Consider the following 25,237-nt stretch of genomic DNA (forward strand, 5'->3'; position numbering starts at 1 on the left):
GAATATACAGTGTAACTATCATTTGGTAGTAGGGGTTAGTTTCTGTAGTACCCATTCCTTCTGATATGTTCAGCAGGGATCAAAAAGTCCCCAATTTTCAGATTAAAAAAGGTCAGTCATATGAAATCCATATTTTTCTATGATTAAAATGAAATATCTATATATTAGTGGTGTTTCATTTTAATCATGGAAAAATGTGGATTTTAGGTTACTTTTTTAAATCCAAAAACTGGGGATTTTTTTGATTAGAGAAAACCAGGAGCCCTGACAATCCGTCTTGCATTATGAAACTTGCTGCTTAGAACACCCCTTCCTGTCTGATGTTTTGTTGCACTGCCTGGAGCCTCCCTTCAGAACATTGACAGTATTGTAGAATTTTTATAGACTCTCTTGTTTTACAGAACCATCTGTGATATAATCTGTAAAGTATGCTGTGCTTAGTATATATTAGTAAATCTGGAAGGTATGCTGTGCTTAGTATATCTGATACTAGGATTGGCTTTCCTGGGCAGTACCTTATCCTCAAGCATGAGTGGCACAGCTTTGGTTGTTGCCTGTGTGTGAGCTCAGCAGTAGTTTAGTCAAGACAATTTCTAATGACTTGTGGGTCAGATTGTATGGGCACTTTGTGCCCAGGGTGAACTGATGGAGTCATTCCATTTCAAAGAGCACAGCAGTAGCTCCTTTCCTAACCAAGTTGATCCCTGCCTGTCTCAGAGCTGTATTAGCAAATGCTGTAGGCTGGTGGTTTTGTGCCAGTGCTTCTTGGGAGTTTCCTTTTGTGGAAAGACAGTGTAGAGCTAACTATTTTGCAGGACTGCAGTCCTTCAGGACTGGTACCTCACCATTTTCTTTTTCTTTAGTCATTCAAATACCTGTTCTTGGGTCTCTGGCCATTTCCAGGCAGCATCAGTATACAAACTGAACTGTCTTGGAGGTTTAGATGCTTTTAATACATGCACACAATATCTGGTCATCCCTATGAATTGTTGGACTTCCTTCACAACTTTCAGCGTGGGCATTTCCTCAGTGGTTCTGGAGATTTGACCAGAAGCTATCAGAGATCAACAGACGTCTGTTGTGGGAGTCCTCAGTTTTCTTCAGCTTCACTTTGTCTGCCTTCAGTCTAATATTTTTTTCCCAGTGCCCATTTAAGAGTTTCCACAACTTGATGGATTTTCCCCACACATATAAAACTGGCAATATACCTTAGGGAATGCCAAGTGTTAGATTTACCTTTTCTTAAAACATCTCTAGGTCATAGCAACCTTTGGTATTTAACTTTTAAATACAATGTGTATAAATGGACTAGCACAGAACCTATGGTAAATAATTGGAAAGAAGAAATGAAAATAAACAACAAATTCTTAAAAGACCAATGAGAATTCCTGTTGCAATATATGACTAATATTTCTTCTTTAGGTGATTGGTTTTTAAAATTACTTACCAAAATAATTGTTATCTTTTGAAAAAAAAGAGATTACTTCATACTGTCAATATATATCGCAGTGATACCCAGTAACACTGCTCAGGTTAAGAGGCATTAAGTATTTCTATTAGAAATCTGGGAGGGTTATATCTCAGCTTTTTCAAACTGCATCATGCTGAAACTTGACAAGTTGTCAGTGAAGAGGCAATTATTTCTACCAAAGCATTAAGACTATCACTTACATTTTTTAAACTATGCACTGGCAGGAAAGTGTATGCATTTAATGGACACCAATGTGTTTTCCCCACTACACAGTAAAACCTAATTGTTTATTTAAAGGCATTACATTTTGCTTGAAGTTAGTTGAGAAGTTTAATTATGTTTTGAAATTTTGAAAAAAAAAAGGCCCAAATGGAAAGAGGTGCTATTCATAGCTGAAAAATAGCCAGTGGGGTGAGACCAGGGTGATGCACTGCCACACGCATGGGGTGCACATGCACCTGCATGAACCCTGTACGCGTCCCCCCTGGAAGAACTCTTACATTTTACGGAATATGGATTGCATTATTTTCAATTTGCAGATTCTTGGTGATTTCAAGAGTAGTTTGTGTTATAGTAAGTGTGTATTTTTGGGCAGTGACTCACTTGATCTCATGGGCAGGAAGACAGAGAGTGAGGGGAGACAGAAGAGGTTGCTAGGAGCTGAGCAGCCAAGATTATTAACAGACTATATCTTGTTATTTTTACATTGCAACCACCTGAAAACAATGACCCTTTTAGATCCCTTTTCCAAGAAGGAAAATATCAGAGAAGCCCAGAAGAGTTGAGAACATGACTTAGAATGGCCAAGGGAGGATTGGGGGGGATCTTTCAGTTCATTTGATAACAGAACAGCTTAAAGGGTCCTTCTACATTATCAAAGGAAATGTCTCAAACAAGGTTATATATCTTGTTTTAACCAATCAAGAGGAAAAGAAATGCAGACAGAAAATTAAAACAACATCATGTTCTAGTTACATGGCTTGCATGAAGTAAATTGGTGGACCCGGTACAGTTTCTAATATTGGGGGATCCTCCAAACAAGTCACAATGAATTAGCATTAATTAGTAACATGGAAAACACTTTTCTTGTCCCCTCCCAAAATTGTTAAAATTACATAAACTTTCCTATTTTGCACTGAGGCAAAACTGAGACGTCTCAGAGCTTATTTGTGAAATGCCATAGAAGGACAGGGAGGACCCCCAGAATACCTATTTCTATTCTAGGTTTATTCTTTATTAGGGTACTTGCCTGGGGTATGGGTAAAGTTCTCTGGTATTGATACTAGTTGACACTTGAAACACAGTTTTTCACAGGCCAGAAAAGTGTTCTAAACCCCACCATTTTGGCCACTGTGGGGTTGTTTTCTCTCATCTTTCATTGGGTCAGAGAAAGAAAGGGCTGAGCCACACAACGCATTTACACCAGTATAATTTACAATGATTTTGTACACTGATTCAAATTACTGAAGGATCCAAAGTGCAGAGATGAGCAGTTTATCCAAGCATGGCAGACTATACGCTGATGTTGCTGTGCCTTACTGCTTGGTGGTAAGGGAGCACCCTCTTTAATCTTAGGGTGAGATTACATATTACAATTGTCTCGTGTTAAGAGCACTTAAAACTTGAATGATTGCACTTCAACCTCATTAATTAGTTTTACTTGCCCTCTTGGTATCTTAAAGTTATGCCACTTAAGGCAAGGGTTATCTTTGAGCTGTGCTAGGCAGCTTGATTTAGCTTAACTTCTAAATGTTCCACTGAGATACAGGACAGAACAGCCAGTAGAGCAGCAGCTGGTGAGTGACAAAAGGGGGAAAGTGGGGCAATGGGGAAGAGGAGCTGCAAATACACATTCACATACACATGCAACCACAGAACACGTACATACACATCATGTGTGCTCGCATGCATGCACGTATGCACACCCACGACACACACACACACACATGCCCCAAGCACATGCGTACACACACATACACACACATGCACACCCTTGCAAACACAGGCACCCAGTGCATGCACACGTACATGCACGTGCACATATGTACATACATGTGTGCTCTGGGACTGGGAGGGCTGTGTGTATGCATGTGTATGCTGGGGCTGGGGGACTGTGTTTGTGTATATGTGCACTGGGGCTGGGAGGCTATGTGTTCATGTGTGTTCTGGGGCTGGGAGATGGTGTGTTTTATAGAGCTAGGTGAGCAGGACAGGCACTGAGCAGACTTGTCCACTCCTACCCATGCCCCGTCTTGCCAGCCCTCTAGCAGCAGGTCAGAGCACTGCACATTACAGAGAGTTTTAACCCTGGATGTTCAACTGCTTGCAGCATGTGCTAATTTTAACAGTGACCTAACATTCCTTATAGTTCACATCTTGTAAGCAGACCCTTATACTGGTGTTGTTTTATCCTTGACTCTTGTTTGTAAAGGTACTTCTAGGCTGCAGTGGTTGAAAATGCCCTGGTATACATCTACATTCGCTAAAGTTGCCTTGTATGTTGTCTATCCAATCTTTGTTTATATTAGTATAAAAATAAATTATGCTGTTGTTAAGTATGTGGTGTGTGCTGGCCTAGGAAATAACTCTATATCTTGGTAAGCAGGGCACTTGCTTTGTATTTGGCATTCCAGGTTCAAGTCCCAGACCTGTCATTTTCTCTTCTCCTTGAGTAACTATAGAATCAGTCTTTTTCTCTTCTGTCCTGCTTTCTGTTAAGCAATTAAATAAGCATAGGGCCAGCCACTGAGTTTTTCTAACATCTTGGATAAATAATCATTGAACTATTGTTATCCTAATAGCTCAACAAGTTGTACTCTCCTTCTTTTCTCTCTGGTTCTGACTGGAAACTCCATGCTGAAACTTCGAAAATGTTGTGAAAGCAGTGCATTTTGATCATAAGTTTCAGCTGCTATTTTCCAACAATTTTCCTTGAAGTTTTGTAGAGATGGCAAGAACTGATATAATACAACACACTTCCATTTTACAGATCTTGAAGGTTATATTCATTGATTGATTTACTGGATTATATACTACTTTCCCTCCTGAATGTAAACTAAAAGAAACAGAGAATGGTGAGAGCAATTATACTCCTATGTTAATACTCTGGAACGTTTGGGTGACAAATGGCCTTGGCTGGCAAAGGGGTGTGCCTTCATACAATATCTATTTTTTTTTCTGGATATAACATTCTTAAATAATTGGAGTTCCAGTTGTTCATGTTACAGTAGTGCCCAAAATGTGCTCAGTGCTGTACACTATGTAGAACATTGAATCCTTGTTTCTAATCTCAAAGAAATAAAGCATGGGGTAATAAGATGCAATATATAAACAAAATAGGACTGTGGCTGACACAGCTGGCGGTAATTTCATAGACTAAAAACTCAGCTATAAGACAATTTCTAATGGTCTTTTTTATTCAACAGCTATAGTTAATTCCTGTGGAGAGGAGAGATCAACTTCTTAAAGATGTGGAAGAGCTATCTTAAAATAGCAGAGAGGTCTTAGAACAACAGAGGTCATAAAGTATTCAGATTCATGGTCTTTACAGTGCCTTGGGAGAATATTCTGCTGAATTCATATAGCCAATTTGGTCTGTGCAGACACATTGGAACACAGTATAGAACAGCTCTAGGGATTGTTGCTAAGCCAATTTACAGTTGTCAGACCTGCTAAGAACTCATCCATACACTTGAAAGAAACAGGATAGATGTTCCTTAACATATTTCCTTCCCTCCCAAATTCTGTTTTGCTATGGCTTCCCTTCCCACCCCACCCTTTTTGTGCCCCAAAAAGCCACTCTAAAATGTATACTCTTCAAGGATCTCCTAGTTTCTTTGTGTGTGCACAAATTTTCTCTGCACCCAGTCTATGTTCATGTGACCTGCATTAAGCTGCATGATTGTAGACTGGGAGTGGTGTGTACTGTACAGGTGTGTGCAGGTGCTGGGAGCCACACAGGGAACCTGTAAGTTGGGGTGAAAGGAGGGATGGGCAGGACTGGGGGCTGAGGGGGTAGTGAGTCTGTAGGGAAGTGGGGTTTGGAGGTCCAGGGGGAGTTGGTGGGTCCACAGGGGAATTGTCTGTTCTGTGCTAAAAATAACTTGGTCTGAGTCAAGGGGTAGAAAGAGCTTCAGAGCTGGGTTGAGCGATTGGACTTTCCCAGCCCCAGGTCTTCATTCCGAATCTGTGCAGGTGTTTGCTGGATCAGGCTAAACTATTTTTGATCTAGGTTGGTTCACCTCCTCAGCTGAACTAATTTAGATTGGGCCCACTATTTTTTTGTCCCTGTTTAAACACCCCCGAACATCTGCCGCAATGGGCATTTTGATCAAACTAATCCTGGTGTGTCTGTTGCCTATCTAAATGTGATGTTTGTACATACCCTTTTACTTTCTTTGTTTTAAGTATGATGATGAACTCCTATAAAAAACTTGCTGTTGTACATTTATTTCAGTAAGTTTCCCAAATAAAGAATATGGTTTGGCAGGTTCCCCTGTTGTATGGAAATAACAGGCACAGCAGGTAACGGAGTTAGCAGTCTCCCAGAAAATATTGCCCCATGTTGTGTAGGGTGCCTGGGTAGGTCATGTTGCTTCATGTGAAAGTCTGAATATACACAGAAAACATATTCCTGATGCCACCCCTGAATCATTTCCTTTGGTGTACTACATCTTTTTTTTTATCTGTACATTTTGCCTGTGCCCAGGTGAGATTGTGATTTTCTATTTCCCATTTGCAACTGGAATAAACCTATATGTGGAGACTTGTGTTTAGGCTCTGAGTGATTTGTACAAGGGAGCCAGTGACAGAAACTAAAATTAGACCTCAAGAGTTTCTGGTTTTGGATCCATTCTTAGTCCCCTAAGTCACTTCCTCTCTGATAGAATGCCTTTTTTAAAACAACTAGAGTTTAATCCAGGTTTTTGTCTAGATTCTTTAAAGAAAGATTTGGTTTTCAGTAAACCAAGCACAGACCTTAACAAAAATTTACATTACAATTGGGCAACATGTACAAAAATGGTGTACACAAGCATTTTGATTAGAAAAAATCTAATGTGATCATATGCTAAATTTTTCATGTTTTTATTTCTATAAGTCCCACTAGTGAAAAACTGGAAGTGAGAAGATAGAGTGAAAGGGAAAACAGAAACTCTGCAGTAATATAATTTCAGAATGCATAGCAGAAGTTCACACTTTCTTCCACTTTCATGTCTTAACACTTTTGAGTTAAACTGTTACTTGATCTTGCACCTTTAACTCTTGGCACTAGTAGTTTTGGTGTGCCTGTTGCATTGGGAAAATCCAGTGCTTAGTGTGAAAAAAGTAAAGGGAAATGCCATGTTGTCTTACAGAAGTTCTTGCACTGCTCCTTCCCCTTTGACACACTAGATAGAAGTCATGTATCTAAAATGTCTCCATTGGTACACAGTAGCATTTTAAAGTGAATTTCTATTGCAAAAGGTGACTATGTACACATGGCATACACAGTTGTAGCTGCTGACTTTAGTGGCAAGAATAAGTTTTAATAATTGTTTAATTCTGTCTTGCAAAGCCATCACAACAGAAATAGAGTGCTATTCTGGTTGGGCAGAAATAACAGAATTGTTAGATAACAGTCAAAATTAGCTCAGATCTAATATGGTTAAACCATATTACATGCACAAGAACTTGCTACTGGTTTCAGCTATAAGTTTTTTAATGTTGTGGTGGTGTTGGGTTGATCTTGTAGCTTTAATGGCTCACGAAAGATATGAGAGGAAAGGATTTTTGCAGGTAGTATTTTTTTATTGGACCAACTGTACAGTTGAGAAAGATATAGATAAGTTTCTAGATAGGGAGTGCCTTTCCTTAGGTTCCAGATGGAAGTGACTGGAGGAAGGGTATTTCATACTCCAAAGCCTGTCTATAGTTCTCCTAATTACACAGTTGATCCAATAAAGGATATTTCCCACAAAAATCTTTGCCTCTTGCATGGCAGAGTTTAACCCATAGAATTTTAATCAGTGATAAAGAACCTAGCATGATTTTCAGATCCTAGATTGAATTTACAGGCTTTGGAGTTAGAAAACGAATACTGGTATAGCAAAACCCTCAGTTTTTCTTTTTTAATACACACACACACACACACACGCATGCGCTCACACACACACACACACACACACACACACACACACGATAGATATGCATTCTCTTCCCTTCCTCAGTTATTTCTGGCTTTTCTTTCTCTCCCTCTCTATTCCATATAGACAAGAATAAACAAGCTCTGACTTAGGATAAGCTTTAACATTTTTATTTTGATAGCAAGTTTTTGGTTTTGGATATCCACTGTTTTATATTGTATTATTATCAGGTTTGTATTGATTCTTACTGTTGTATATTGTATTATTATCATTTTCATATTGATTTTTATTGTTTCATATAGATATTGTATGGTTTAGGCCTGTGTTTGTACGTGAACCAAAGTAATGTCAAGTTTCCATTTTGTATTGCAAGTCTCCATCTTGTGTCCTCTGCCTGGGCATCCCCTGTGTTGCAACTGTATGAGTCATGTACCCCTCCCATGTAAATTGGTTCCCAGATGAATGAGAGTGGTTGGAAATGATTGAAATACAATGGTAGCAAGCATCTACTGAATGGCCTGTAATGACCAGACCATCACCTCGCATTGATTCATCCAGGAACCATGGAACAGAGACAAGAACCCAGCATTTGAAAGATAAAAGACCCTGCAGAACCCTCAACTCTACCTTTGTACCCCACCATTACAGTCACCCAAAACTGCACATCCCTGCATGGATCACACATGCTCAGTACGCCGGGGCTGACTCTAGCCTGGGCATGCCTCCTGTCACTAGGGTCATACAAGGTCTGCCCCTACAAAAAGTGGCAGTGAAGACAGATCCAGTGGGACGCCCTCTTCATCTGGACCAGCACCATGCTACACCACCTATCCACCCAGAGGCCCTGCTGGCAACCCCGCTCTGGACAACACCTATTGGACAAGGACCACTTTCCAGCCTGGGTAGGTAGCTATCACCCCCCACCTCCTCTTCAACCAAGGACTTGGACTTTGCTTCTCTTCCCTACCTGAACTCCAGCCCTTCCACTGAGTCTCTTTCTCCTGCTGCCATTTGAGTGCTTGTGTGTGTGTGTGAACCAATAACTTCATGGGGCTGTGTAGTGTGTTGTCTGTGTAATAAAACTGTTTTTTGGACCCTAAGTTGGGTTTTGCTTTACTATGGTTTGGCCCTGCTCCAATCTCTGCTCCTCACCCCTCTAACTTCTGTCTCATTTCTCCCTCTCCTACTTCTGGCTCACTGCCACCTCCAACACCTGTCCTGAGCTCCTCTCTGCCTCCAAACTCCCTGTTTCTTTGCCACTGTCTTATCCCCACTGCCTTTTCCTTTTCCCCTGAGCAACCAGGTTTCTGCCTCAGTTTCTTTCCTGACTGTCTCCTCCTTGCCACCTCAGTTTCCAGACCCAGCCTACCTTAAGTAAACCCAAGCCACAGTTCCTCAGCCAGCTTTTCTGTAGTCTACTGCTTCTAATCCTGGTTCTGGCAACTTTAACTCTTTTCTCTCTCATCTGAACCTTCCCCCACGTATCCCAAGCACACACATATACACTGTACCATTCAAGTTAGGAACTTACTTGTGTGTACGTGTAGGTGGGATGTATGTGTGTGAACTGGTGAGTGTGTGTGAGTATATATATATATATATATATATATATATATATATATGTCATTGAGTGCATGATATATGAATTAGTAATCTGTGTCTAACTTTTGGGGTGCATGTGTTTGAACTGGTGATAGGTATGCATATGCCTAGGTTGGTTTGGATGTGTATGCCCCTGAGCTGGTAGTGTGTGTGTATATGCACCTAATTGATTTGTGTGTTTGTATATGTGCACTTGTGCCACACCCTCCTGTCTAACAGCGCAATATTGAGATCCTGATAGTTGGCCTGACCCCACAGGGCAACACTGGTAGACTGAACAAATTAAACCTCATAAATAAGAGGCAAAAAATATTGAACACATGATAACACTTTTAACTCTCTACATTTGCTTCTGTAAAGGGGATATACTGGGTCAGCAAACTGTGTGTAACTCAAAAAAGAGAGAGGATTAGAAGATTTAAGATAGCACCAATATTGAGAGATAGGCACATGACCAGTATTATGTTATTTTCCTGGATATTCTGTGAATCTTGGAGTCACACTTGTCCGGTATGTTTTACAGTAGTCCTAAGCAATAGAAGAATTCTCTGACCAGAGAGCTGCAAACAGTTGCTTTCCAGTGAGCTTGTGTTTGCTGAATGCATTTTAGGTCTAATCCTTAAAACACACCCTTGGGCAAAGATTTTTCTAGTGTAGGCTCAGCTAGTAGTGCTTTCTATCACTGGACAGTCTCTGCATGCAGCAATTTGAAAGTCAAGTGGCATGCTTTATGTACACAGTTGCACTGTGACTCAGGATCATTTGCATGGTGACTTCTGTGTTTCCAAACAGGTTTTTCCCCATCCCTACCCCCGCCCGGTGCTACAGGTGATAACAGAATTGGTGTGTTTCCTCATTAAACAGGAAGATATCAGTCTTTATGAAGTAGCCTAGAATTCCAAGGATCATCCTAAATCATGTCTTTTGTGGCTTTTACAATGCTTAGCAAAGTTTAAATCTTTTTTAAAGATTATAAGTCTCTGAATCCACACTTTTTCTCAGCTCTTTTGATACAGCATTCTGGATAAGCCTTGATCTTATGGGGCAGAAGACAATGCAACTTAGCCTGGAATGGATCTATCTATCTATCTATCTATCTATCTATCTATCTATCTATCTATCTATCTATCTATCTATCTATCTATCTATCTATCTATCTATCTATCTATCTATCTATCTATCTTTTAAAGGAACACCATCTTCTGGGTTTTATAAAGGGATCTTCCTTTATGTGTTGGTATGAGAAAAGAGACTTCCATTTGCCTTAAGAATATTGTCCCATCATACTTGCCATACCTGCTTCTTACCAATAAATTATCACCCCATATGAAGAAAAATATTAACTTAATCATACCAAGAGAAATCATAACTGATTAGACTTTTTCCTAGGAAAATGGGCACATATCTTAAGCTAGGGAAATGTTATATTTTTCACTAGAAGTGTAACTAGCATGGGGCTAGGGACAGACATTCAAAAAGCCTGAGCCTGAATTGATTCAATCTTTGCCAGTTAGTCTAACCTGCAAAGCTTGAACTGATTTGAAGATGGATAGACATTCCCTTTGCATTCCAGAAATGCAAGCACTAGGGCTGCACATGGCTCCAGTGGCTCAGGCTAGAAGCTGGGGTGTGCTAGAAAAGCCCTCCCTCCCCTTCCAAACTGCTGAGCTAAGGGGGGCATGGCCAGGCCCTGGCAGGATACTCTGTTTAGGGAAGGATTCCCCCCTTCACTGGTCAGAGAGGGAGGCAGCAGGGAGTTATACAGGGAGCATTTATCACCCCATTAGCACAACAAAAGGATCTCTCATTAGTTCAAGCTCTTCTTAAACAACTGTTTCCAAGGAAGGAATGGAGGGATATTGCCAGCTACCTGTGGGTTAGCTCCAAAGAGCCCTAAGCTGACACAGTCCTGTCTGGCTTTGTTCCGTCTCCCACAGCAAGAAGCAGAGCCAGTATGTGGTATGTTAGCTAATGCTGAGAGATGTCTATGTAAGGCAGAGGGGAGGGAGGAATTCCTCCCCTCTGAGTGGTGAGGGGTTGGGAGGAGGAGGAGGAAGGCAGGCAAACCCCGCTGTAGGTGCAGTCTCTGCCAGAACTGCAGCCAGCGAGCAGAGGGGAAGGGCCAGCCCAGATCTCTGGAGCAGAGAGCCCCACCCAGCCTGGAGAGTATGCTGGGATGCTGGGGGACTCTGACTTAAACCAGAGAGGGGTCTGGGACAGACATTGCATAACCCAGTTTGACCCAAATCAGTTAAGTCTGATACTACATTCAACCAGGTTTATCTCAAACTGGTTTCATCCATTTTCAAATTGGTTTATGTGCACTGAACATCTGTTTTGTTCCAGGTTTAAACCAATTTCCGATCACCTAGAATGGGACACACACCCTAAAAGGGTAATTTAGAGCAGTGGTTCCCAACCTTTTTCACACTGGGACTCATTAGCATAATTATCAGCTTGCCGTGAATCATACCTTCCCAGTCCCAGACCCAGAGAGTCTCTCTCTCTCTCCTTCTCTTTCCCCTCTTCCTCTCCAGCTGCTGCATCCATCCCCCTCCCTCCCTCTCCTGCTTTTTTACACTGCCCTGCTGCATGCTCACCATGCCCTCCTGCTGTGTGCTGGCTCCATGCACCCTTGTAGCATTTCCCTCAGACCTCCCTGTTACCATTTAAAATCTTTTTGCAACCCACTTTTGGGTCGCAACCCATGGGTTGAAAAACATTGGTTTAGGGGAATGTCAGCAGCATCCTGAAGCACACCACTGTCAGCACGAGTTCAGTTATATACAAGGCGAATCCTATTCCTTTTCCTCCAGGAGATGCAACTATCTTGCTGTCCTTGCCTTTTGCACAAAAGGTTACTGTAGGAATGCCCCTTCCTATTCTTGGCACTATTGCAGGAATCAAGGGACATGCAATTAATGCTCATGAATAAACTCTGGAGCTTATTGCTCTGGAGCTTGTTTTTGCATAGAACATGGAGCCTGGTTGGAGCAACATGGGCTGGCAGGGGACCTGGGGGGTCAGCCTATGAGCCCATAATTGCTTGGACAGGGCTCCATGTACTGCAGAGGGGCTAGCTGAGGCACAAGAGTGCTTCAGTGCAGGGCTAGCTAGCAGACAGCCCCTGTGACGAAGCACCCTCGTGCCCCAGCCAAACCCTCTGCAACATATGAAGCCCATTGGAGTTGCTCTGGATTGGCTGCTCCGACCAGGCATTCATGTACTGTGGAGCAGCTGACTGGGATACAAGGGTGTCATATTGAATGTAATATTTGAATGCTTATAATAGTTGCCCATTAGCCAGTTTAGGAAGAAGACAAGATTTATCGTCTTATCTAGGACATTGTTTTGGTCTACGTGTGGAAGGTCCTGACTTTGCTCAAAGTCTTAACTCTTGAATTTTATCTTTAGAGGCCTTTAACAAAGTTAACCTAAAAATGACCCTTAAGCAAACATCCCACATTCCGAGAAATCAAACACTAGGAGCCTTTTAAAAGATTGGAAATAAAAGTCAATTCAGTGACATGGAAAATCCCCAAAATAATTAAAATGATCAACCAAAGAAACTAATTACCAAGCAAAAGAATCTGTTAAGTAAGATCTGAGCCCAAATTTGGGAGTAGTGACAGGTTTGGGTAGGAGGGGCCCAAGATGGCAATTCACTCAATAAAAACTGTAACCTACTGTCCCAATTTGGAGGTAACCTCACTTGCAGAACAACGAAGGAAGAATCGCGAGTGTAGGCCGGATCAGACTGATCACCTGAACCACCCTCTCCGTGAACACGAATCTCTTAGTTCATGCTGAAGCCGCGGAGCACCCAAAAGGGACTGAAGGAAGGGGACTTAGTCCTATCAGTATTGAGGCCAGCCCATTGAACCGTATTGCTGAGGCGAGCCCATTAAACCGTACTACTGAGGCCAACCCATTAAATTCTACTACTGAGGAATGAAACCATATTTAGATGTTTGGCTTCTCGGAATTCTAGGATTGTAAGTATATTATGAAAATAATAGTATTGATTCAAATTTAACTTTGAGTTATAATTGTAGTTGTTTTTGTAATATTAATTCTTATAGCATTGTTTGGGAAGGAAGTACATTTGGAGCATTGTTTGATTTATGTAATTATTGTGTTCTTAATGTTTGTGGTATTTCTTAAAGCTAAGCAGTGTTATATGTGTAGCAAAGAATTTTAAAATAAAATTGTGTTGTATAAATTAAGTGTGTAATCATTGTGAAATTGTGCAATCAACTAATTACTCCCCCAGCCAGTGCATCAAATGAATCAGTAAGTTGTGTGGGATTTTCTCTATTCCATAACCCACTAGAGACAAAGGGTGCTTCAGTGCAGGGCCTGCCTGCCAGCTAGCCCTGCATTGAAGCACCCTGTGCCCCAGCAAGCCAAGGCAGCATCTACATGTGCACTACTATACATAAAAAAATCTCCAGAACAGGTTACGGCTTGTATTTGGAACTTATAACATGCTGAGGAGTTCATTAGTTTCATGGGGTGCTTGTACACATGATGAAATTGGCCTTTAAAGTGGCTTAATTGACCTTTTGCACTGTTTAATGGCATCACTGTTTACACCTGCAGCAGCGCTTTTCATTGTAATTTAGTCATGCTGTACACATACGGTGGTGTATTTCATTTTAAATGACTTCAATATGTAGGAAAGTGAAACACATCTGATGTATTTTAGTTTGCTACATAACAAATTGCAGCAATTCATCCAGAGAAGACAGTGGGGATGGTGTATGGGGTGCTGGGAGGCCAGGTGTGCTTAGGAAAGCTTGGGCTTGGCGGGCTTCCAGCACCCCATGCACCATCCCCACCACCTTCTCTGGCCACCAGCACACCTGACTACCACCATACCAACCTGCCCTCCTGCGATCTTCCTGCACTGCCCCAGGGGCAAGCCAGCCTGTTCCTGGGTGGTCCCAGGTAGCAGGAAGGAGATGGGGATGGTGCACAGAGTGCTGGAAGGCCACCAAGCCCAAGCTTCCCCAAACAGGCCTGGGCTTCCAGTGCCCCATGCACCATTGGATTGGGCCAGGTGCTGCCTGTGACCTAGGTCAGCACCTGCCCAGTAACAGGCCACCTGGGTAGTCCTAGGGGGTGCTGCCACCATGGATGGAAGGTCTGGGGCCCCCCCTCAGCTCAGGGGATGCTCAGCCCACCAGAGCTTGGCCTCTGGCTGTGTGAGAGGTGGGCAGGCTCTGGGAGAGAGAGAAAAAAAAGGATTGGTCCCCTCACTACTTTTTTCTTTTTTTTTTCTCAGCGGAGCCTGCCCATGCAAGCTGTTGCCAGATTGAACAGCCCCTGAGCTGCAAGGGGGCCCAGTCCTTTCCTCTGTGGTGGCAGCACCCCATAGGACTGCCCAGGTGGGGTGCTAGTTGGCAGGTCCTGCCTGCAGGCTGCCGCTGCCATGGAAGGAAGGACTGGGCCCCCCCACAGCTCAGGGCCTGCTGGCAGCTTGTCCTTAAGCCGCGGGAGAGGTAGAAAGGCTCTTTGAAAAAAAGGATTGGGCCCCTCACTGCTTTTTTTTTTTTTTCTGGTGGAGCCTCCTTGCTGTGGTAGGAGAGGGGTGGTGGTGAGCTGACGGGGGGCCATCACTGTTCTGTCACATTGACTTAAGTCCCTAAATTGAAACAGTGGGTTTTTAATTGATACAATTAGAAACCCACCAATTAAAAACCCAGCATTTCAATTTAGGGAGAACTAAACCCCCGTCATGTGTGCAAGTGGCCACGTGTCCTAATAGAGGCTCATATGTAGATTCCAAGACATTTACTGCATAGTTAATTAGTCAACTGTAAACATCTTGAGTAGGTCTGCCCAGGGACTGTCATACTGTAGTGCAGAATTTGCTGCATTAGTAACAGTGCTTACTTTTCACCTTGCATTTGTGCCCCTAGTTCTTAGCACTTGTGCATTACACAATTATGATCTTAATCTTTAACAAGTATAATGCATTTTAAAGAAATGGTGAAGGAAGTAATGAACAGAATTCCAACTTTCAGAACAGTTCAGGAGCAGGACAGTTCAGGACACAAGTCCAACTGGACAAGCCAAAAAATCAAATACAAGTAACTCAAAAACTACTAATTGAAATACATTTGATTTGCACATGTGTTTGCAACAAAATTATGCACTAAGATACTAGCTGTAGCCTGATATCAGAGTGAACTTGCTCTGGGAAAAAGTAGACAAGTCATTATTATAATTGTAAAACTTTGGACAAGGACACCCAGTCTGTAGTGACTGACTCTAGCTGCTGAATCTTATGGTTCCCTGGTTAGTGACTGCTCGCTATGTTTTGCTCTTAGTTTCCAGGTACACTCCACAAGTTTGGTTCACCTTCCATGTGTCTGCCACCCTTCATCCTCCTGAGCCTTCTATATTGTAACTGTGGGAGCTCTTATTTCTTTGTCATACCATTGAGTCACAAAGTATCAAGTAAAGCAAGAAAATACAGGCTTGGAAAGGGAATTTCTCATGCATAGGAATGCTTATTTTACTCTTAAAAAGCACAGGAGACTTACAAATTATTGGAAAGTGTTGGTCCGTGCTTCCTTTGTGAGTTCAGAATTTGATTCTAAACCAGGAGGCCATCAGTGTTTCCTTTTTGGCCTTCTGTTTCTAACAATAAAATGGCTACGTTGGGTTTTACAACAATCTCTGTCACCTCTGGTTCAGCTGGTCAAGCAGAAACACCGTTATTTTCCTAGCTATATGCTTAGGCCTAGAAATTCCAGCCCCCTCTCTGGGTGAAGTTACACATTACACTTGGACCATACTAAGGGCACTTCAAACACAAGCATTCATATGATAAAGCTTGTTAACTTGTGTTAAGTGCATTCTGAGTGTCTCAAAGTTATGCCACTTCAAGTGACAATTAACTCTGGACCATGCTGCCTAGCTCGTGCTAGACTAGATTCAATCTGCTCCACAAAGATAAAATGAGCGATTTACAGTCCTCCACTGCTTCCAGTTTGCCACCCATGCCCCAGAGCAGGGCCAGAGCCCACGTAGTCTATCTCCTAGCCATGCCCTTTCTTGCCAGTCCTCTGCTAGGAAATCAGAGATGTGCAAGCAAGGAACAGTGTTCATTCTAAATGCTCATCTGCTCACAGCACATTCTAACTTTAACACCACTTAGCATTCCACAGATTTAGTACGGTCTAAGGGTAATATGTAGCTTCTTTTTCTGCAGACAGGTTTCTGTGAAGAGACTGTATTCAAAGTCAGTCACTTTGCTGGTCGCAAACCCATTCTTCCACAGGAGTAAAACCATTCACTGTTGATGGCCCTTGATTGGTCTGTCATTGCCTTCCACATAGCCTGCCCTAAATGTCAAGTTGCTCCTACAGAATGAACGCTCAAAACCCTACTAAAGATTACATTGAAAATAGAATGGAATTATGGAATTCATAAGTTGACACAGACATATTCCCCAGACTGTCATACCTGTGTATAAAAACTAATAACATAGGACACCCTGCAGTTTTTTTGGACTGGCAGAGTTTATTTTTATCTCTGTAATTGGGATAAGATAGGGAAATTTGGTATTCGTTGCCATTCAGCTTCCTCCTGAACTCCCTGGTGGTCAAGATTTAGTTCACTTGGTTATAATCTTATTATATTTACTTATATTCTGTCTCCCCTTCTTTATTTAGCTAGAAGTCTCATCCTGCATTCAGAAAAGAAGATATTTTAAAACATCATGAGGTGGTGTTTTGTTAGACAAGCTTTGGACCTAGAATATTTATCCTACATAGTTCTCATTCTTTGCTCATTATTATAATATCTGAGTGGCTTTCAACAGTGCATTTAGAAAATGTAGCTAATATGGATCATCTGTTATTTTTTTTTTAAGTCATCCTTTCCCTAAGGAGAGATTTGCATGGGCTGTGTGATCTTTGTTTTAGTGGGGTTTTATTTCAGGATTTGGTGATGGGTTTTTTTTCCTCTTCATTTTCTTTCCATTTTATTTTTAAAACTAATGTTGCCATATGCTTGTTCAAGAAGACAGGCTGAAGAAATGTGCCCTATATTTGGTTGTTCAGACAGTGGTGTGGTTTGTGATCATCCTTAGTTCCTATAGAAGCACTTTTTCTTGGATTGGCCTTCATGAAAACTTTGTCTCCTATACAAATATGTGTTTCCCCCATATGACAGAAATTTCCATTCTGCCTCGGTAGTGGAGCTGATGACCAATGTAATCCTTCCAGAATTTTTAGATGACATAGGCTTGGTCCATTGAATACCTAATAAATACCTGGTAGATAGCAATTGAAACCTTGACTTAACTTGTTGTTTCTACACTATGTCCACCATTGTTACCAATATCAATAAAACAAGTTTGTCAAGAAAAAAAGACACTGAAATTACATTCTTGATTCACTCATCTAAGAGTAGCAGGATTTGTTTGAAAATAACTTTTATTGGACTCACCTCTTCTTGAGGTTATCTGAGTTCATTTTGTGCCTTACAGCTTCTCTAGCATCTTTCCCAACTACATATTTGGTCCAATAAAAAATATTACTAAACAAGTCTTGGATGAACATAGCCACAACAATACTACTGCGATCTTTTAGGGGTAGTCAAGGGACCAGTTATAGTCAGTTATTTACTGGAGGTGATTTCAACTACAGGTCAAACAAATTGCAGTGAAATCCTTTTGAATACTTGAACATAATTAGGGGTAGATTGTCTATTGAATAGTTTTCCTCTTGCAAGTTTTATCATCTGAAAATATTTTTAATAATTTGAATGCTCACTTTTAAATTAATCTGAGAATACTTTATCAGAGATGGTGAAGCATGGGACAAAAGATAGGGTTCCATGTCTTAGATTAAAAAAAAAATCTCTGCTTGAATCAGTGATGAGAAGTCTCAGAATTTGCTTAGAGGCTAAATTTACACCACCATTTTGCTTGTTTTGTGTTGGGTTTATTTATAACAGGTTTTCTGGGCAAATTTTAAAAGGGCTTCTTATCTTTGCATAGTGAACTGCTCATTTATAGACTAAGATAATTATGTTGGGGTACCTAGACCCATAATGGATTTCTCTGAAAAGCATGTTTAATACTCTAAAAATACAGCATTTAAAATTATTGTAGAATTCTCTTCTTTGAAATATAAGTTGTGCAGAGTGGTGAAGATGTGTTAGCATGGCTTGGATCCATTTGGTGTGGTTTGGGCCAGAGGAAGTTTGGTTTTGGTGATGATGTTAGCAAAGTTAGGTGCTTGTTTAAAGGCTAGGATGGGTAGTTCTGGAAAGATCTCTTTAAGAATTGGGTCTTCTTCTAGAATGGGTTACAATTGTTTGAGGATTTTCTGTATAGGTTCCAGGGAAGGATGGTATGTCATAATCAGGGATCCTGGGTTTTCCTGATAAAAAATCACAAATTCTTTTATTAAAAAAACTCAAAATCCACCATTAAAATGAAAGGCCCCTCACTACCCCCCACAGAATCCTGGGCCTGCTAGTACGCCTAACTCCCTGCCCCCCACACACCTGGCCTTACTTTTGTCCCTCACTGCCCCCAACTGCACCCTGGCCCTGCTGGTGCCCCTCAATCTCTCCCACTGCCCCCCCCCCCAAGCCCTGCTGGTGCCTCTCACTCCCCCCACCCCAATCTCCCTAGCCCTGCTCATGCCCCTTGTTCCCCCACACAGCCCCCAGCCCTGCTAGTGCCCCTCACTCCCCGCCCCTGCCTCCCCCATCCCTGCTGGAAGGGGCCTCCAGCTGCCAGGGCTACAAGTTCAGGGACCTTGGTCCACAGCTCCCTGCCCCCAGCAGGAGGTGGCAGCTGCTGCAGTGGATCAGAGCTCGGAGTCCAGCTTCTCTTCCACCCCTGTTGCCTGCCTCCTGCAGGCTTGGGCAGGTGTGGGGCCAGCTCCCCACTGCTACATGCAATCCTGGGGGGGTGGGGGGGTGGAGGGGAGCCATGGCCCCCAGATCTGTGCACAGGGTTGGGGTGGGCACAGGCTACCTGCTGTAGGCCCAGGCTCTCACCCTCCTGCTCTCCCCCAGGGACTCTGCAGCCGGGCGTGTGTGACCCGGCACAGTTGAGAACAGTGGGACCACATGGGGATCTCTTTGTCCACACTGCCCTGGAGATGTGTTCCCTGCAAATGCAGAAATGGTGGAGGTGGCGGCATGGGGTTGTGCTTCTCGCTGCTGCCGTACAGGCAGGGGACTCGTTGCCAGGGAAGTATGGAGCTTGAAGTGGCAAGCAGCTTTCCTGCACGGCCCCACTGTGCCCTGCCATGCCGGGTCACACCTGCCAGACTGCAGATGCCCTGGGATGGGCAGCAGGGCAGGAGCCCAAGCTTGCAGCAGGCATTCCATCTCTGCCCCACACACAGATCTGTGGGGCACGTGTCCCCTGTGCCCACCTAGGAGTTCGCGCAGCAGTGGGGAGCCATCCCCACTCCCCACCCACCAGGTGAGGTGCCTGTGGCCCCATCCCGCTCCTTGCCAGAACTCTGTGGCCACACATTGCAGTCCCAGATCACAAGCCCCACACAGTCCCTGACTTGGAAGCAGCCCCAACCCTGCCTAGTTCTCTCCCTCCCTCCATCCTTATTGGGGCATCAACCCCCCTCCCACTTACCACCACCAGGAAGCTCTCCAGGCTTCCTGGTGGCCATTTGCATATAGATGATCATGGCGCCCCTGTCTGACCATCATCCTCTCGCTCCCTCCAGCCTCTTGGAGGCTGGACCTCTGCCAGGCTGCAAAGAGATCTTTGCAAAACTGCAAAATCCATGGGTTTCTCTGGTAAAATGAGAAATCTTCATTTTCCTCCAATAAAAGGGAAAATCTGTGTTTTGCTCTGTTTTTCTGTGGGAAATGGAAAACCTGGATCCCTGGTCATAACTGGTCATCCCTGGTGTATGTTTCATGGGGATTTTCTTTTTGTACTGCAGCAATTCTTCTCATAGTATCTGGGTGGCTCTTTCAAAGGTTCAGTCTGTCTCTCTGAAGGAGTGGGTGAAAGCCCTTTTGAGATTTGTGAGGTGATGATTGTAGGAATTTTTCTTAGTGCAAATTCAGTGGTATGCAAGAGCTTGGCTGTAAATTACAGCCTTTTTGATGTGTTTAGGGTGATTGCTGGTTTTGTGTAGATATGTATGTTGGTCTGTGGGTTTCTTATATACGGTGTTTTGTATTTTACAATTCTGGATATTGATCATGGTGTCTAAAAGGAAATGTTGGTGCTGGAGTATTCAAGAGATAGTCAGATGGAGGGGTGGTGGTTATTGAATTTGTGATGGAAATCAATCAGAGACTGGAGGTTTTTGGTCCAAATGTTGAAGATGTCATCTATATATCTTAGGTATTGCATGGGTTTGATGGTGCAGTTTTTGAGGGTATGGTATATTGTGGGGCCATTTTGGTGTACATAGCTGTGCCCGTGGTCTGGAGGAAGCATTGATTGTTGAAACTGAAGTTGCTGGGTGTGAGGATGAAGTGTATAAGTTCAGTAATATCTTGAGGTCTATACTCTGACTTGTAATCTTGCTCTTGTAGATATGTGAGACAGGCTTGGATGCCCAAAAGCTTGCAAAGAACTTTTCCCCAACTATTTAGTTGGTCTAATAAAAGATATCACATCTACCCAAAGAACTTCAGCTGCCTATGTCCATAGACCAACATGGCTGCAACCAACACCCCTGCAGCATGGAAGATATAATTTTTTTTCATTTGAAATGAAAACTTCATAACACAAAGGAAAAATAAGCTAACCTCAACAGTGACATATACTTTTGTATAGTTATCCTTATCCATGAAGACTACATAAAAGAAGCCAACAGACAACTGTCTGACACCACCTACTATAAAATCTAAAGGAATATCCAATTCCCCTTTTCACCTCAAAACTCAAAACCACCATCACATGATTTCCATCTGAACCACAAGAAAAACTTCAGACCCTGATCCCTCCACTACGCAATCCAGGGACATTTTACATATTCTCTAAAATCCACAAACAAGGCAACCCTGGCAGAACTATAATGTATAACCATGGAACCCTAACTGATGAAATATCAGTGTGAGAGACTAGCCACATCTGCAAAATAATATCACAGTCTCTCTTTTACTATGGACTGGTAATCTCCTTTATATCTTGCCTGACAGGACTTTGATGGACATAAAGTTCATGCCTTGATCTGATAGTATCTCCCGAGAAATACCCACCCATATGATTCACCTTACCAGCCATTCTGCTACCTTTGGGGCCATCACTACTTTCATGGGCACTGCGTCAGGGGAGCAGGTCACATAATCGACCAACGCCAGGATGAACTGAGAGCTGGCAATGCTTTTGGGGAATGGCTGATAATGTCCATGGTGATCTTATCAAACGGCTGTGTCACAATCTCCAAAGGTACTTGGCAGGGGATAGGGGGGCAGCCAGTTGAAATATCATTGGCATTCTGGACAGAATTGGCAGAATTGTTCCACTTGTTTATGTAGGCCCAGCTAGTACGCTTGTAGCGTGAGCCACGTGATTGTTTTATCTTGACCCAGATGTCCACCTAGGGGTAAGGTGTGAGTTATTCTTATCAGATCGCTCTGATATCAATGGGGTACTAAGATCTACTCCACTTCCTCCCTGGCTACCTTCCCTCTATCTATGCGATAGAGAATATGATCTCTTACCTTGATGTGAGGATAACTTGTCAGTAGATCTGGCCGCTCCACTACTCCATCTTGTTTAGCAATGCTCTCTGCATACACCTGTTGGAAAGTGGGTTCTGTGGCTTGTTCTTCCTTGAAGTTTTCCCCAATTATCTCCTCTAGGTGGATGTCAGGATGGTTGCTCACTTGGTCCAGAGGCTCAGCCTCTTGTCCATGGAAGCCATCTTTTAACTACTCTACTCTCTCCGTCCCAGTCTTGTCTTGCCCTGTCCAGCCCCTAGCGTGATCTAGTACTTCATAAAACTATGGCCAATCTCATCCCAATAGCATCAGACATGGGAGCATCTGAGCAAACCCTACTGACATTTCTTCAGATTTGTTCATAACAGATATTATTAGGCTTTGCCGGGGATGCATACCATACTTATGTTTGTATCTAGCTTGTCTTGTTGAGGATCAATTATTTGTTCTTGGACCATGGTTTGTGCACAACCTGAATCCAGAAGGGCTGGGATAATCACAGAACCAATCCAGACTTGCACTATGGGCTTTGGGGACCCCACTTGTTCTGTTAAGTTGCCCAAAGCTACAATCTATCTGTTCTTTATGATCTGCTTTTGGTCCCTTCCCTTTTTCTATTTCAGATTCTCTTTCTGAGGCCTCTTGATCCCCCAGTCTTTTAGGGCACTGCCAAGTGATATGGCCAGATCCACCACACCTGAAGCATATTATTCCCCATTTTGTTGGTGGTTTCCCAGGCTGGATCACATTCTCCAGTTTCTTTACTATTATTCACAGTTTGGAATTCTTCCCTTTTGTTCCAAGTTTATCTGCCATTGAGAAAGCCTTGGCCAATTTAAGGCTTGCTCCACGTCTTGTGGCTGATGCTGCCTGACCCAACTCTGGGTCTCTTTGTCCAGGTCTTCTAGAAATTGTTTGAGCATGAATATCTCTATGATGCCCCACATGGTTTTCCTGCTGGGCTGGATCTGGCATTCTATTGTCTCTCTCAAAATCTAAGACAGGATCCTGGGTTCTTTCACTTCTTGATAAGATCCTGAAAATAACTATTTGAATTAGTATCATCCCAATGGAGTAAAAACAGTTTTTAGCTTGAATGATTCAACAGCTTGAGGAATCTGCCAGAATTCTGCCCTATCATCCAATTTTGTGAAGACCTTGGCCCCTGCAAATTGAACCAATGTGTGTTCCACTGAAGGAAGAATATGTGTTTCTTGTCATACGTATTTGTTCAACTGTGTGAGGTCAACACATATCCTAATCCTACTACTGGGTTTTGGTAAAGCCACCACCCTAAAACACCAAGAAATAGGTTCTTCAGTCTTTGTGATTACTCCCATTCACGCTAGTTTTTCTTTTACTTTGTTCATTAGCAGCAAAGGTACTTGTCTTGGTGTAGTTAATGCATATGGAACTTCATCAACTTTTAGGCATATCTGACATTTTTCCAAGACCTGAAAAGATGGATGGGTATTTGGTTCTGTAGTACTGCTTCAAGGTTTCCTGGTACATTATTTCATCCAGTTGATGGACACGTTGTAGTGCCTGTTTGGCCAGTAAGCCAAACAAAGACACAGTAAGATTACAGATCACATAGACTTCCTGGTTTATAGCTCTCTGCTTCAGTGTCATTTTTGCATTGGATGATCCCAGTACTTTGAGGATAATGTTACCTGGTCCATGAAACCTTTTAATAGGAGGAAGGAGGAAGGTTGGCTACAGTAAGTATCAGGTATAGCTGAAACTGCCACTCCTATATCAATTTTAAATGGAATTGTTTGTCCATTGAACTCTATTTCTGTCATCCAGACTCCTGGATCTGATGAAGACTCTTTGGCCGCATCCAGATGAGCATGGATGTTTGGTTCCCCTGGGACAACTAGCGGCAGCACACCTCGTGCCACTGCTAGTTGTCCCTGGGGAATGTCTTTGCCATGTATGCTATGCTGTGTGGCAGGTTACCCTGGGTAGGGTAGGGGAGGCTGGGGCAGCCCTGGGCTGGCCCCAGGCTCCCTACCTGGGGGCCTGGTGGCCTCCTGGTGCTGCAGCAGCAATAATCCTGCTGCTCAGAGCCTGTCTGGCAGCCACAGTGTGTCTCTGGCTGGGCAGGCTTTGGTTTTGAGTGGCACATGTTGCCTCCATGTGTGCCACTCCGCTTTTTTTTGGTGGGGTTATTTTTTGCCCTGGATATCCAGGGATCAAAAAATCTCTTGCACTTCTCCCTTGCAGTGCGAAAAATAGGTGAACATGCAGCATGTGGTACTGCAGACGTGTCTGCGGCACCACATACTGTTCAGCTGAACTCATCTGGATGCAGCTTTTAAGTTCTTCTAAACACTATGCAATCCTTTGAGTCCTGTTCTGTGCTTTCATGGACTCCTGTAGTTGAGTGAGAAACTAAAGCACAGTGACCTTTGTTTTTACATTGTCGACATATCTCCCCCTAAGCAGAGCACTTAGCATAGCCACGTCCAGGGATTTTACCACACCTGCAGCATTGGCCCTGTTTCCCAATTGGTTGTTGCTGTGGGTGCTGGTGGGACCATTCTCTTTGTTCATTGTCCATGTTAATTCTATTTATTTTTGGTTGTAGTTTCTTGACAATGTGCATTAAATCCATATTAGCTGATGTTTGATAGAGCTTGGAATCACTGCTGATTCCCTTTGTTTCTGCTTCACTAAGTCTGATTACCAGGCTTGTGTGATAGCCTTCTCGAGTATTAAATCAAGGTCCAACTGTAATCTTTGTGAGAGCTCTTCATCATGAAGACCCACAACTAAACACTCCCTAATTAGTTCTTCCTGGCGCTACCCATATTGGCAAGATTCAGACAATGTACACAAAGATGTAATAAAGCTGTGTACAGGTTCTGAATGCCTCTGTTTATTGGGATTGAATCTAGCTCCTTCATAAATCACATTTCTTTTTCCCCAAAAATGTTCAGTTAGTGCCTCTACCATATTGGGCTACCGCTTTTTCTTTGCATTTGTAAGAGGCATTGACATCACAATTTCATCAGCCTGATCCCCCATTGAGTAAATGAGAGTACTTGCTTGGTAAGATTCAGACTTTTTGTCCAAACCTGACACATCCCTGAAGCAGTTAAAAAGTTGGATCCATCTAGGCCACATTCCAGGAGATTGGAAATCAAACTCTTCTGGTGGTGTAAGTTTGACTACCCACATTGTCTCTGTAGCCAGCTTCTGCTCTGAGCTGGATTCAGATGGAGCTTGGTATCACCCAGTTGCTGGCTGGTGTTTGTCTTCCTGTTGGTGGTGGGATTCAGGTACTCCTGACACCATGTGCTATCTCATATAACTCAGGAGGAGTCAGGGAGACTTCTTGCTCTCAAAAGAG

The sequence above is a fragment of the Alligator mississippiensis genome, chromosome 5 (assembly GCF_030867095.1).
Source record: "Alligator mississippiensis isolate rAllMis1 chromosome 5, rAllMis1, whole genome shotgun sequence".
NCBI lineage: Eukaryota > Metazoa > Chordata > Crocodylia > Alligatoridae > Alligator > Alligator mississippiensis.